This window comes from Loxodonta africana, chromosome 14 (genome assembly GCF_030014295.1).
Source record: "Loxodonta africana isolate mLoxAfr1 chromosome 14, mLoxAfr1.hap2, whole genome shotgun sequence".
NCBI lineage: Eukaryota > Metazoa > Chordata > Mammalia > Proboscidea > Elephantidae > Loxodonta > Loxodonta africana.
In genome coordinates, this window is record NC_087355.1 from 35,641,906 (window position 1) to 35,654,003 (window position 12,098).

Below are 12,098 nucleotides of genomic sequence, written 5' to 3' on the forward strand. Positions count from 1 at the left end.
CTGCACCATCTCCATGATCAGTTGTAGATCAGACTGTTGTGATTCGCGGGAAGTAGATCACGAGGCCTTTCTTCCTAGTCCGTCTTAGTCTGGAAGCTCTGCTGAAACCTACTCAGCATCATGACAACACTCAAGCCTCCACTTACATATGGGTGGCAGCTGTGCGTGAGGTGCATTGGCCGGGAGTTGAACCTGTATCTCCTGTACGAAAGGTGAGAATTCTGTCACTGAACCGCCACTGCATATAGTGTATATATATATATATAAATAGGCCAAGGAAAAAAGGGAAATCTTATAATTGTATGTTGTATGCTGTTACTTGGAAAAAAATTTTCAATGTCAAAGTACGCACTCTTTAAACAGTTTTCAATTCACACAAAGGAAACACAAATCTTAAATAATTTGCCAGGAAAAGACTCCAGTTGCTGCTGAGAGTGGAGGAGAGGTCAATGCCATGTTCTGATGCTAAGAAAATTGTTCCTTGCAAATCTCATCTATGAGGCTTAAGTGAGATTTGTTTTGGGGAGTGAGATGTATATCTCAATTCATTTCAAAGTAAAAATAGCAAAACTGAAATTTAAAAGTATTCCTAAAAGAGTATCTAATCAATTATTTGGAAGCCAGGTACTCAGAACAACTATGATATTAGTAGTTTCCCGGCCTTTGTGCCTAGGAAAAAATAATGCACGAGAATTTAATAAAAAGAAGGTCATAGACCCAGGTAGAATCAAGCTATAGGTGACAGTGGACCTTTAACAAAATTAATGTACTTGGCCTATGCCTCTATTTCCTTTTTCATACATGCATCTTCTGTGTTGGTAGATATTTATATACTATTAGCCTAGTGATATAAAGTGGTGGGGCAGAAAAGGTAGCTATTGTATAAATATTTGCTGTGAGATGAATTGTCTTTCCATATACATAACTATGTTAAACTACTTTAGAATACAAAATTAAACTCTAAAAAAAAAAGCCTTTAAAACAAAGAATTAATGTGACATAATCACATCCTTAATAGCATTTTATTTTCTCATATTCCTTTATTTCTCTTACTGAATTGAAGCTTAATAGGTTTCTTTTAGAAACTTGATTATCATGATGCAATAGTAGTTTTATAATAACAAAATTCCTTGCAAAATTAGGTAATCATGGCTGGAAGACATTTATTCATGTTTGTAGGCAACAATGTTTTATCATTAGCTGAATCATCTCAGAATTTCTCACTTTAAGTTAATTAGACTATCACACATTTAAGAAACTGGAAATGTAACAATTTGTTGTAATTTCATGGCTATTCATTGTGTTTTGTTTTTCAACCAGAATGTGTTCTCTCAAATGTGAGATTGTATCTACTTAAGAGGAAAAATATTAAAGTGACCATGTTAACTCTTGTGCAGTGTTTCTATTATAAATGTTACAAATCCAGGGGCCAGGTGACCTTGTCTAGGCAGGGGACATGTTAAAATGAACACGGTCAAAGGAAAACAAGTATCAAAAATTCCAAATTCAGATCACTACTGGTGACAGTCAGCAAATATCGTAAACATTCACATAGTCCGAATAATACAACTCCTCCACGTTGTCCTTTTCTCCAGCACCTAGTATTTTTCAAGAGTCTTGATCTTTAACCTCAGGGAATTCTTTCATCAAAACCCTTTGCGTTTTCTTACTATAAAACCAAACTGCAATGATTTCCACCTTTTTCACTAACTCCTTTGTAAGTTGTCTTCAGGTACATACAACAGTGCCCCCTTTTGAAGGATCAAATAATTCTTTTTTCTTTTCTTTTTTAAAAATTTTTATTTATTGTGAGAATATACAGCATAACATATACTAATTTAACAGTTTCGACATGTACTACCCTGTGACATTGATTACATTCTTCAGGTTATGTAACCATTCTCACCCTCCTTTTCTGAGTTGTTCCTCCCTCATTAACATAAACTCACTGTCCCCTAAGGTTCCCTTCTAATCTTTTGGGATGCTTTTGTCCATTTGGTCCCATATAGATTGTTCTTAAAAGAGCATAATGCTCAAGGCCAATGTTTTTTGCTAGGTAAGCTAAATTATTGTTTGTTTTTAAGAAGACTTCAGGGGATATTTTTGGTTTAAGGTATAAAGATTATCTCACGGCAATAGTTTCAGGGGTTCATCCAGCCTCCATGGCTCCAGAAAATCTGGAGTTCATGAAAATTTGAAACTCTGTTCTGTATTTCTCCCCTTTTGATCAGGATTCTTCTACAGAAACTTCGATCAAAATGTTCAGTAATGGTAGCCAGGCACCATCCAGTTCTTCTGGTCTCATGGTAAAGGAAGCATTTGTTCATGGAGAAAATTATGGGACATCCCAGTTAATTGACCTAATAACATGTTGAGATCTTTAGTTCTACCTCCTAGTTCGTTGTGTAGTTCCTGGAGTCTTAAAAGCTTGCAAGCAGCCATCCAAGACAAAACAACTGGTCTCTATTTGCCTGGAGCAATAGAAGAAGGAAAGTCAGGAATATGAGAAGGAAATGTAATATATGGCTAATTGCCTCCATGAACAAATGCCTTCTTTGCCATGAGACCAGAAGAAGCAGATCAAAGAATTATTGTTAAGCCCAAGTAGGTGAAAGGTTAAATGCCTAACATATTCTTTGGGCTCCATTTAGAATTTTTGATAAATTATTTCTTCCAAAATAAAAAAGATGGCACTAAACTATTTGCTTTCATAGTGTAAGCCCTATATTTTTAAACAATTTAAGGAATTTTCAAGAATAATTTTGACCATACCACTTTATGTCCCTTTACGTGTTGTCTCTGTATCCTAGCCCTGCATAACGTGTTGACTCCTCTGCAGTTACTTGTTTAAAGCTTCTCTCTTCTTTAAGAGAGTAATTTCCATAATATCAGAGACAAACCAAAACCAAAAACAAACCCAGTGCCATCAAGTTGATTCCGACTCACAGCGACCCTAGAGAACAGAGTAGAACTGCCCCACAAATTTTCCAAGGAGCGCCTGGCGGATTCAAACTGCCGACTCTTTGGTTAGCACCCATAGCACTTAACCACTACGCCACCAGGGTTTCCATATCAGAGACAGTCTGTCTTAAACACCATTGTATTCCTGATGACTGCAAATAGTAGGCTCTGAAAACTTGTTCCTTCGTTGGGCTGTTGATGGGACCCTATAAACCCTGTTAGGTTACTCCATTCCACAGATTCATTAGATGAAGTCTGTCCCTTCTCTTACACTAACTGGTACAACTCCATTCTAGAAACCATTTTCCTAAGCAATGAACATTTAGATAAATGAATGTGATGTTAAAGGTTTGATTCCAGACCAGTGCAACTCATGTGCATTGACCACCCATCTGTCTGTGGAGGCTTGTGTGTTGATATAGTATTGAACACGTTTGAGGAGAGCTTCTAGACTAGGACAGAATAGGGAGAAACATCTGGTGATCTACTTCTGAAAATTAGCCAATGAAAACCTATGGATAACAATGGTCTTATCTGCAACTGATCACGGGGATAGCTCAAGACTGGGTAGCATTTTATTCCATTGTGCATGGGGTCACCATGAGATGGAGCTACCTAAGTGGCATCTCACAACATCAACAATAAAACAACAATACAAATTAAAATTTGGATAGGAAATTTTAATAATTCTGTTTGGATATGCCTTATAATTTTTTTAAAATAATTTTTATTGTGCTTTAAGTGAAAGTTTACAAATCAAGTCAGTCTCTCACACAAAAACCCATTTTACACACTCCCAATTACTCTCTTTTCGTGTCCTTTTCGCCAGCTTCTAACCTCCTCCACCCTCTCATCTCCCCTCTAGGCAGGAGATGCCAACATAGTCCCAAGTGTCCACCTGATCCGAGAAGCTCACTCCTCACCAGCATCCCCCTCCAACCCACCATCCAGTCCAATCCATGTCTGAAGAGCTGGCTTCGGGAATGGTTCCTGTCCTGGGCCAACAGAAGATCTGGGGGCCATGACCACCGGGGTCCTTCCAGTCTCAGTCAGACCACAAAGTCTGATCTTTTTATGAGAATTTGGGGTCTGCATCCCACTGCTCTCCTGCCCCCTCAGGGGTTCTCTGTTGTGTTCCCTGTCAGGGCAGTCATCAGTTGTAGCCAGGCACCATCTAGTTCCTCTGGTCTCAGGATGATGTAATCGCTGGTTCATGTGTCCCTTTCTGTCTCTTGGGCTCATAATCACCTTGTGTCCTTGATGTTCTTCATTCTCCTTTGATCCAGGTGGGTTGAGACCAATTGATGCATCTTAGATGCCTGCTTGCTAGCGTTTAAGACCCAAGACGCCACTCATCAAAGTGGGATGCAGAATGTTGATATATTTTATTATGCCAGTTGACTTAGATGTCCCCTGAAACCATGGTCCCCAGACCCCTGCCCCTGCTACACTGGCCTTCGAAGTGTTCAGTTTATTCAGGAAACTTCTTTGCTTTTGGTTTAGTCCAATTGTGCTGACCTCCCCTGTATTGCGTGCTGTCTTTCCCTTCATCTAAAGTAGTTCTTATCTACTATCTGATTAGTGAATGCCCCTCTCCCACTGTCCTCCCCTCCTTCCTCAAGTAATCACAAAAGAATGTTTTCTTCTCAGTTTAAACTGTTTCTCAAGTTCTTATAATAGTGGTCTTATACAATATTTGTCCTTTTGCAACTGACTAATTTCACTCAGCATAATGCCTTCCAGGTTCCGCCATGTTATGAAATGTTTCACAGATTCCTCACTGTTCTTTATCGATGTGTAGTATTCTATTGTGTGAATATACCATAATTTATACATTCACCCTTTGATGGGCACCTTGGTTGCTTCCATGTTTTTGCTATTGTAAACAGTGCTGCAATAAACATGGGTGTGCATGATATGCCCTATAATTTTTTGAAAATACATTTAGTTTATAAAGTTTGGATTCTCAACATTTCCTGGAAACAGCCCCTGACTCAACATGTAGACCACTCCTTCGTATAGGACCTTCATTGAAACCTATTATATAATTTTTTTCATTTACATATGCAAATTAACACAAAATCTCAAGAGTATACACTTCTCTCACAACAACAATGAAGCTACTGGATAACAATTTAGAGTGAAACAAAAATAGTAACATGTAGAGACTTGCATTAGAAAGAACAGACCAAGCGTAGTGGATATAACATTCACTGTTTTGGATAATTTGCTTTTGTAATAAAGTCATAAACATTACAAAGAACATCAGGCCTTAGAGTGACCCGCTCACTCGGGCTTGCCTCTACAGCATGTTTTTATGGGATTTCTGCACTCCCTACCCAGATTAATTGCTTTCATATCACAGACATTTGCAGAAACAATTTGAGAAATGATAAAAACAAAATTTAGGTCATTTCATTTGATTAAGGACAAGAGTGATTTATGCAAAATATTATTAAGAATGACTGTTTAAATTACACATAGCCTCTACTCCTCAGAATTAAAAAAAAGAAAAAGAAGTGTTATGATATGTGGGGATGATGAATGAGGGAGAGATAGAGAGCATACTAATAAATGAAGTAGTTTAAAACTTTTAAAAAGATACCCAAGATTTATATATTAAGTATCATATTTAGTACCAAGAGTAAACCTGTGAGTCAGGAATTATTAATTTATTTTTTTCAGAGAAAACTAAAACACAGTGGGTTTGCTCAAGACTGAGTAGCTAGTAACTTTAAGGGTTGGAAGCTATTAGCAAGGCAGCTTGGTCCTGAGCAAACCCACTGTGTCTCGGTTTTCTGACACCTCGAGGCTGCACTCCCAGATACCAGGGCAGAACTTGTAAAAGACAGGAAATGTATCTTTATTATGTAATCATATTTCTAACACATTATTTACTGTTATATTTTTTGCAACACTGTTCTCAATTTTTTGGCTCTGTTGACACACCCTGGCAGAGTATTTATCTACCCTATTGTCAGGCTTTGGGGGCAGTGGTGGTTCAGTGGTAGAATTCTTGCCTTCTGTGCAGGAGACCCGGGTTCGATTCTTGGCCAGTGCTCCTCATGCGGAGCCACCATCATCTGTCAGTGAAGGCTTGCATATTGCTGTTGCTAAACAAGTTTCTGCAGAGCTTCCATACTAAATAAAGTAGGAAGAAAGGCCTGGTGATCTACTTCTGAAAATCAGCCAGTGAAAACCCTATGGATCACAACAGTATGATCCCGTTGTGCATGGGATGCCCATGAGTCAGGGGCTGATTCAACAGCAGCTAACAACAACATTGTCAGGCTTGACCAGGAAACTTGTTTTGGTCAATAAACATGAGTGGACATGATGTGTGCCACTTTCAGGCAGAAATTTAAACACAGGCACCTGGTTTTTTACTTCTTATGTTCCTGTCCTTTTTTATGATAACAGCGTGTCTAGGTAGAGCTGCTCCTTCAGCCTGGTATGCTAAAGGAGAAGACATGTGGAGCACATCTGAAAACCAACCACAGTCTGAAGGAGAGGGACAGCAGCATATAATTTGAGTGAGAAATAAATATTAAAGCCACTGATAAGTTTGGGTTAGTTGATAAACAGCATAGCTTCCATAAAGCTGACTAATACATTTATCTAGCATTTAGGACATAGTCTTGAGTTTTAACTGATAATTGGTAAAGTTTTTACAACAGAAAAGTAGAAAACTTCATTTGTCACAATTATGTTTTAATGTGTATTAAAAGCAGAAAGTTCTTCTAGAAATATATTTTCATCTTACATAACCAAAATACAGTTTTTCAGCATTTTCGTTGTGCTGGTGCCAGGAAAATACTTCTATGAAAATATATATATCATCACTGTCATACCAAGGTGTAAGAAATTCACTCATTTTGTTTAAGCATCACTTTCTGTCTTTAGATAGTTTTAAACAATCCAGAGAGTGCTTACTCATTATGTAAGCAATGCCTTGTTGTGCATGTGTTTATCAAAATAATTTTCCCCAAGATTGGACAGGACTAGGGTGGACTCAGAGAAATCTGTAGTTACTGGTGGAAGGAAGAGGATAAGAGTCTGAAAGCAGAGGAATAAAGGGATACAGACAGGGATTTATGGGACTATTGTGACTTCATTTATATCACTATATCACAACCTGGAATCAGCAAATACGTTCTTAGAGCTTATGAATTCCCTATGAATATTTAACATATTTATTGTGGTATGTGAATAAAATGATACATTCATATTCTGAATCGTCTGAATGACCACCTTTTAATTCAGTATATCACATAATTTCAGTACTCATGTTTGTAATTGTTTGTAATTATAATAGGTTGGCACAAATCTTATTGCTCTAATTTTCTGCACTAATGACAAAAGAACAAATGCTGAAATTTTAGGCCAGTGATGCATTCGAGTGAAGTAATTACAAGACTTCAAGTCACAGTGTCCAAAGGAAGATTTCACCATAGTTTAACTAGAAAAGACATGCAATGCAATTATTAGGATCATCGCTCTGGAGTGTATGACAATGCAGAAGTCTAAATAACCTGCACCAAAGAGGTAAGTAATACGTTCGTTTTGGCAAGCTGTGATTTCATTTCATGATATGTAACTATCATCACGTTAAATTAATGTTGGTAATTTGCATTTCCAACACTTGCGTGTCATTGGTGGTACTGCGGTGGCTTGAGTGTTGCTGGAATGCTAGAAGCTATGCCACTGGTGTTTCAAATACTAGAAGGGTTATCTATGGTGAACAGGTTTGAGCAAAGTCTCCAGACTAAGACAGACTAGGAAGAAGGACCAGCGATCTACTCAAAATAAATAAAAATAACCCATGAAAACCTTATGGGTAGCTGTGGAAAATTGTCTGATGTTGTACTGGAAGATGAGCCCTCAGGTAGGACGGACTCAGAACATGACTGGGGAAGAGCTGCCTCCTCAAAGTAGAAAACCCGCTGCTATAGAGTAGATTCAAAATTGGAATATCATATGATCTACCATGCCTGGAATCATAAATTGAAAAGGAACTCTGTCACATTCATTATCAAAAAGAACATTTCAAGATCCATCCTGAAGTACAATGTTGTCAGTGATAGGATAATATCCATACAATTATAAGGAAAATCAGTTAATACAACTGTTATTCAAATTTACACACCAACCACTAATGCCAAACATGAGGAAATTGAAGATTTTTACCAACTTCTGCAGTCTGAAATTGCTCAAACATGCAATTAGGATGCATTGATAATTACTGGTGATTGGAATGCAAAAGTTGGAGACAAAGAAGGAGCATCAGTAGCTGGAACGGATGACCTTGGTGACAGAAATGATGCCATGGATCGCATGATAGAATTTTGCAAGCCCAATGACTTATTCATCAGAAATGCCTTTTTTCAACAACACAAATGATGTCTATACACATGGACCTTCTTAGGGAGAATACACAGGAATCAAATTGACTATATATACGGAAAGAGATGGTGGAGAAGCTCAATATCATCAGTCAGAATAAGGCCAGTGGTGACCTCGGAATAGATCACCAACTGCTAATATGCCAACTCAAATTGATGCTGAAGAAAAAATAAGTTCACAAAAGCCAAGTACAACCTTCAGTTATATCCCACATAAATTTAGAGACCATCTCAAGAATAAATTTGACACATAGAACATTAATGAGCAAAGACCATAAGAGTTTTGGGATGACATCAAGGACATCATACATGAAAAATGCAAAAGGTCATTTAAAAGACATGAAAAAAATAAAACACCAAAATGGATGTCAGAAGAGACTCTGAAACTTGCTCTTGACCGTAGTACAGTTGATGAAGTAAAAGAGATGAACAGAAGATTTCAGAGAGAGGCCCAAGAAGATGAAGTATTATAATGAAATGTACAAAGACCAAGAGTTAGTAAACTAAAAGGGAAGAACACACTTGCCATTTCTCAAGCTGAAAGAACTGAAGAAAAATTTCAAGCCACAAGTTGCAATTAATGAAGAATTCTATGTGCAAAAATTGAACTACACAGGAAGCACCAAAAGAAGATGGAAGGAATGAACAGAGTCACTGTACCAAAAAGAATTAGTCAACATTCAGCCATTTCAAGAGGTAGCATGTGACTGATGGTACCGAAAAAAGAAGTCAAAGATGCACTGAAGGCGATGGTAAAAAAATAAGACTCTAGGAATTGCTGGAGTATCAATTGACTAAAAGCAGAGAATACCAAAAAGATGTTTACCTGTGTTTTATTGACTATGCGAAGGCATTCAACTCTGTGGATCATAACAACTTACGGATAACCTTGCAAAGGATAGGAATGTGAGAACACTTAATTGTGCTCATGTGAAACCTGTGCATAGGCAGTTATTCAAACAGAAGGGGATACTGTGTGGTTTAAAATGAGAAAAGGTGTGCATCAGGATTGTATCATTTCATCATTCTTATTCAGTCTATATTCTGAGCAAATAATGTGAGAAGCTGAACGATATGAAGAAGAATGCAGCATCAGGATTGGAGGAAGACTCATTAACAACCTGCAATATGCAGATGACACAACCTTGCTTGCTGAAAGTGAAGATGACTTGAAGCACTTGCTGATGAACATCAAAGACTACAACCTTCAGTATGGATTATACCTCAACATAAAGAAAACAAAAATTCTCACAACTGGACCAATAAGCAACATCATGATAAACAGAGAAAATAATGAAGTTGTCAAGGATTTCATTTTACTTGGATCCACATCAGCATCCATGGAAGCAGCAGACAAATTAAATGATGTGTTGCTTTGGGCAAATCTGCTGCAAAAGATCTCTTTAAAGTGTTAAAAAGGAAAGATGTCAATTTGAGAACTAAGGTGCACCTGACCCAAGTATGGTATTTTCAATTGCCTCATATACTTGCAAAAGCTGGACAATGAATAAGGAAGACCAAAGAAGAATTGATGGCTTTGAATTATGGTGTTGGCAAAGAATATTGAATATGTCATGGACTAACAGAAGAATGAACAGATCTGTCTTGGAAGAAGTGCAACCAGAATGCTCCTTAGAAGCCAGGATGGCAAGATTTTATCTCAGTACTTTGGACACGTTATCAGGAAGGATCAGTCCCTGGAGAAGGACATCATGCTTGGTAAAGTAAAGGATCATCAAAAAATAGGAAGACCCTCAATGACATTGATTGCCATAGTGGCTGCAACAAACGGGCTCAAACATAGCAATGATTGTGAGGATGGCACAGGACCAGGTAGCATTTCATTCTGTTATGCATAGGGTTGCTATGAGTAGGAACTAACTAGACAGCACCTACCATTTCTTGATACTACATTTTTTTTTTAATTTAATTTGTAAATCTTTTATTTTTTAAATTTAATTTGTAAATCTTTTATTTTCTAGTTTTTGAAGTTATAAGCATAAAGAATCTATACCTACTTTCAGGTTTATTTATTTTTAAGTAGTTTAATAATTTAATGCACCACTAGGGATTTGTAGGAATGGAGCTGTTCGTTTACAAAGGCCCTCTCATTACGAGAAGTATTTTTCTCAAAACAAACTTGCCATGTATTAGCGGTACAAATTTGTAAATAAACTATATCTCACAACAGTATTCATACTAGATATGCATTTACTATATTTTGGGTGTTTCTATGTTTTAGGTTTTTTTTATATATACCCTTAGACTTTCACAGAGAGTAAGCTATGAAATTTCCAGCTGAGATTCTGAAATAATTTTACTTTATAAAATTTTCCACCCTAAGAAGCAGGGCACTAGATAGAGAGTCAGTGCTGAGTAGGTGAACATTGGCAGGTGGGGAGTCAACTCTGCGTCAATAATTTTTGCTCCTTTCAGGAACAGTGGGGAGTGGTTTTGACACAGCCTTCTCCTGACAAACCCTTGTTTTAATTTTATGTGAATTCTCATATCTAATAATATGAGCTAAAGTAATGATGTATAAGAGAATTTTTTTTGTTTGAAATCCAACAATCTCTAATCATGAAATTTAGAATCCCTTGAAGGCAATCATTCAGTTTGATTCAACAACAACAATTAAAAAAAGGCTTTGAGCACAGACAAATGCCAGATTCTAAATTGGCATGTCCTAAGGTACTTGCTCTCTAATACTGAAGAGTTACTGTGTCATGTTTAGTTCCTCATCTGCTGACTTCCTTGGCTAGCCTTGCATCCAGTTGCTGTACCCATTAACCCAGGCTGGTTTTTCAGGTGTTCTGCTCTATAGCTGAGTACCCATTTGATGCCAAGCAGTGCTTTGAACCAGGGCTGAAATCCCAACGTAGAGCCCTGTGAGCAGTAGCCCATTGCAGCATCCTCTTTACTTCTGGTCATTGGAATATCTGAGTATTCATGGGAATAGAACAACCCAAATTCTGATGGCGATCATTTTAAATGGTTGCTGAAAATAAAATTGGACACAGAAATTTCTTCCTTAAAATGGATCGAGCAAATGCACTTGTGTTCCTGTGTGATTTCACCTGATTACAAGGGATCCAAACCTTTCTTAGTTGAAAAAAAAAGAGTTCATCAACCCCTTCTCCAATTCTTTTGGCTGACCTTTGTGATTCGTCTGAGTCTGTTGTTTCCAGGAACTGACATTTAAAAGGTGATAAGTCATTATGCGCTAACCAGCCTAGTCATTTCACTTATAGGCTTTTTTTTTTTTTAATGGAAGATTAAAGCGTTTCTTTGTATTGCACTTAAGATTATTAAAAAAAAAAAAAAAACTTTGTGTAATGATAGTTCTGTTAGCCGAACTTAATTTTGTGCTATTGCTGTTAGCTGAAATCAATTCTGTAGGTTTAATATATTTCCCAGTTTTGAAATTTTTTTTTCTGGTTCATGTTGACATATATATATATATATACATATATATATACATATATATATATATACTCAAATTTGAATTTAAAATTTATGGTCACTGGAGGTGAACATTCCCCTACAGAGATAATTAGGCAGTGAGGCTGTAGTTTTTCGACATGTGCTGTAAATTTCAGTGAGAACTGTCCTGTGTAATTGGTCTGAGCTTTTTCTGATTTTGTCCTTGGCATCATGCTTTGAGTTCCATGGCACCTGAAATACATCATTCACTTCCTTCTGAAGAAGATCACTAGCCTTTGCCCTCTGCATTGT

The 12,098-nt window shown here is 37.2% G+C and overlaps 1 protein-coding gene and 1 non-coding gene across 5 annotated transcripts in view; both read left to right on the top strand.

Annotated features, from left to right (window-relative positions):
- The window catches only part of RALYL (RALY RNA binding protein like), a 406,641-nt gene that overhangs the window by 37,105 nt on the left and 357,438 nt on the right, over positions 1-12,098 (top strand). The gene's annotated exons all lie outside the window — the stretch shown is intronic.
- On the top strand, positions 5,952-6,022 carry TRNAR-UCU (transfer RNA arginine (anticodon UCU)). The gene has a single exon. It is a non-coding gene; the product is annotated as a tRNA-Arg (tRNA).